Genomic DNA, 3502 nt, shown 5'->3' with positions numbered 1-3502 from the left:
ACCCAACAACGCAGCCTCGCCGTCCAACCAATCACAGGCCGCCCCTCTGCTCAACCCAACAACGCAGCCTCGCCGTCCAACCAATCACAGGCCGCCCCTCTGCTCAGCCCAACAACGCAGCCTCGCCGTCCAACCAGTCACAGGCCGCCCCTCTCCGCCCAATCACCGTCACCCTTCCGAGTCTAACCAATCACAGCCACCGGGATTCGTCTAATGACAACATGTTTTCCAGTCTAACCAATCACAATCGCAGCAGTCCATCCTGTCATTGTCATGTTTTCCTAGTCCATCCAATCACAGTCGCTTCCCCTTACAGCCAATCAGCGTCCCTCTCGCAGTGCCCATTGTTCCGGGGTCTGGGAGCGGAGGGAATTCAGATTTCGAGTTCAGGCGACAGTGTGAGCAAAGATCATTCGGCCCATCCAATCCATGCTCCCTCCCACACTTGTGTGAATTGAACATGAAAGCCTTTCATTCACTTCCCTCTCCCCTGCTTAGTAGCTTCCCCTTAAATGTATCCACCAGACGCCCTGGTTTTGCTGTGATTGTCCCTTACAGTTCAAATATCCAGCTGTCTGATTAATTCAAGTTGTAATTCGCTGCGATCTTGCACGTTGGACAAAGCCTGCAGATGTTGGTAGGCATTGTGATTGGGGATAGTGATGATTTGACGTTGAAGTAAACCTTGTCCAGGCGATGTTTCTCTTCTTGTGCTTTCTGAATCACCTCATTGCTTTCACTAGTGTCATAGAGATGTACAGCATGGAAACAGACCCTTTGCAGATATGCTAAGTTAATCTGGTCCCACTTGCCACCATTTGGCCCATATCCCTCTAAAACACCCTTCCTATTTAAGAACCACCCTGATGCCTTTTAAACGTTGTAATTATACCCATCCTCCAACACTTCCTCTTGCAGCTCATTCCACACACGTACCACCCTCTGTTTGAAAAATGTGCCCTCTGGTCCCTTTTATATCTTTCTGCTTTCACTTAAACATGTACCTTCTAGTTCTGGAATCCTCTGTAAGGTTGCCCCTCCATCTCTGATGCTTCAGGGAAAACAGCCCCAGCCAATAATCAGGCGACAGTGAGGACTGCAGATGCTGGAGGGTAGAGTCGAGAATGTGGTGCTGGAAAAGCACCTGATGAAGGGCTTTTGCCCGAAATGTCAATTCCCTTGCTCCTTGGTTGCTGCCTGACCTGCTGTGCTTTTCCAGCACCACATTCTCAACAGCAGCTAATAATCAGCCTCTCCCTATAGCTCAACCTCTGCAACCCTGACAAAACCTAATCTTGATGGTTACAAAAGGGAGGCATAAAGGCTTTGACCACAAAACATAAGAGCTGTAGTCTGTTAACTTCATTGAGTCTGCTCTGCCATTCAATGAGATTGTGGCTGATCTGATAATCCTAAACTCCTATTTGGTGCTTTTCCCTCGAAGCCTTGATTCCCTGACTCTGTCTCAGCCTTGAATATAGTTAACAATTCAGCCTCTGCAGTCCTCTACATGAAAGAAGCCCACAGATTCACGATCCTCAGAGAAGAAATTGCTCCTTTTATCATGCTAAAATGTGCAACTCCTTGTTTAGAGTGTATGCATTCTATCCACAAGTGACTCCAAAGTTTCTCTGAGAAAGATTGTTTGGTGGTATAGTGAACAGTCAAGAAGGTTACCTAAGATTACAAAGGGATCTTGATCAATTGGGTCAATGGACTGAGGAGTGGCAGATGGAGTTTAATTTGGATAAATGTGAAGTATTGCATTTTAATAAAACAAACAATTATGCAATTAAAAGTAGGGCCTTGGGTAATGTAGAATGAAGAAACGTAGGGTTCAGGTACATAGTTCTTTGAAGTTTGCATCGCATGGTGGTTATGAAGGTGTTTAGCTTGCTTGCCTTCATTGCTCAAACCTATGAGTATAGCAGTTGAGGTTGTACAGGATGTTGGTGAGGCCTCTTCAGCAGTACGGTATCTAGTTCTGATCACCTATTATACGAAACATGTTATTAAGCTGGAGTGGGTTCATAATTGTTTACCAGGATGTTGCCAGGAATGGAAGATTTGAGGAGAAAGGAGAAGCTGAATAGACTCGAACATTTTTCACTGGAGCAAGGAGGTTGAGGGATGAACTTATAGAGGTTCATAAACTCCTGACAGGTATAGATAAGGTGAATGGTAGGTGTCTTTTCCATAGGATGGGGGATTTCAAAACTAGGGGGCATATAGAGTCATAGATATGTACAGCATGGAAACAGACTCTCCGGTCCAACCCGTCCATGCCGACCAGATATCACAACCCAATTTAGTTCCTCCTGCCAGCAACTGGCCCATATCCCTCTAAACCCTTCCTATTCATATACCCATCCAAATGCCTTTTAAATGTTGCAATTATACCAGCCTCCACCACCTCTTCAGGCAGTTCATTCCATTCACACACCAGCTTCTATGTGAAAAGGTTGCCCCTTAGGTCTCTTTTATATCTTTCCCCTCTCACCCTAAACCTATGCCCTCTAGTTCTGGACTCCCCCATCGCAGGGAAAAGACTTTGTCTATTTATCCTATCCATGCCCCGATAGGAAGGAGACCAGAATTGCATGTGATATTCCGACAGTGGCCTAACCAATGTCCTGTATAGCCGCAATGTGACCTCCCAACTCCTGTACTCAATACTCTGACCTATAAAAGCAAGCATACCAAACGCCTTCTTCACTATCCTATCTACCTGCAACTTGACTTTCAAGGAGCTATGAACCTGCATTCCAAGGTCTCTTTGTTCAGTAACACTCCCTCGGATCTTATCATTAAGTGTATTGTTGAGACGGAAACCGAATGGTCTCGTCTCTACGTGTTCGTTGGAAGGAGAGATCAAACCGGCTAGAGTTTGGAGCAAAAACACCGTTTATTACAGAATCAAGACTGGCAAACTATACAACGAATTCAAAGGCATGCAATTCATTGGAGAAGGCGTTCTGTCTCTCCCTTCGGATCTGGTGCAGTTATACTTCGCGCTTCCTCGAGTTCCCGGTCAGGTTCCCCTTGTTCGGCTCTTTCATTGGTCGGTTCACCTGTCTGTGAAGGGATTAGTGTCTCTATTGGCTGCCCCGAGATACCTGTCCCACTCCTGCTGTGCCGAACAATGGGTAGACATCCTGGGTTCGGCAGTTTCCGATCTTGTAAATTAAAGGTTTATTGTTGGAAGGGTTTCCTCATTGCCATGCGTCTGGCTGTCTGGGCGTTCACAATAGTTCTCCATAGTTGAATATACAGATATTATCATTTAACATAGGACCCGAATGAGTTTGACGTCAGCGGAGGCATTAGCAAGTACTTTATCAATCAAGTGTGGTATCGGTGCGATTTAACACTATCCGATAGTTACCGGTTTCCTTTATTAACAATGAGAGTGTAATAGGATGATCTGAAACTGACGGACATGTTCTAATCCCCCAGGAATGTGGCCCCAGGCAGACAGTCCTGCAGTGGCTGGGTTTACTTT

Source organism: Hemiscyllium ocellatum, chromosome 23, assembly GCF_020745735.1.
Source record: "Hemiscyllium ocellatum isolate sHemOce1 chromosome 23, sHemOce1.pat.X.cur, whole genome shotgun sequence".
In the NCBI taxonomy this organism is placed as follows: Eukaryota; Metazoa; Chordata; class Chondrichthyes; order Orectolobiformes; family Hemiscylliidae; genus Hemiscyllium; species Hemiscyllium ocellatum.
The sequence above is the reverse complement of the archived record's forward strand: the minus strand, read 5'-3'. Positions refer to the sequence as shown.